The following is a 236-nucleotide window of genomic DNA, read 5'->3' as shown; positions in this document are numbered from 1 at the left end:
TATTCTCCATGTGAACTTTCTCTCTTTGACCTTGCATGACCTCTTTCACCTCAATTACAGTCTGACCTTTTGGGGTCAAGGAGGACGTAGCCAAAGGGGGTTGTGTGGAGAGGGGGAGGGGGGGGGATATTCCGTTTTTTTATGTTTTTATTTTCGTTTTGTATTCTTATCCTCTTTTCCCTTTTCCCTCTTTATCTTTTCCCCTCTTTCTTTCCCTCTTTCTTCCCCCTTTCCAA

The sequence above is a fragment of the Penaeus monodon genome, chromosome 30 (genome assembly GCF_015228065.2).
Source record: "Penaeus monodon isolate SGIC_2016 chromosome 30, NSTDA_Pmon_1, whole genome shotgun sequence".
Taxonomy (NCBI): Eukaryota; Metazoa; Arthropoda; class Malacostraca; order Decapoda; family Penaeidae; genus Penaeus; species Penaeus monodon.
This window is presented reverse-complemented; position numbering follows the sequence as displayed.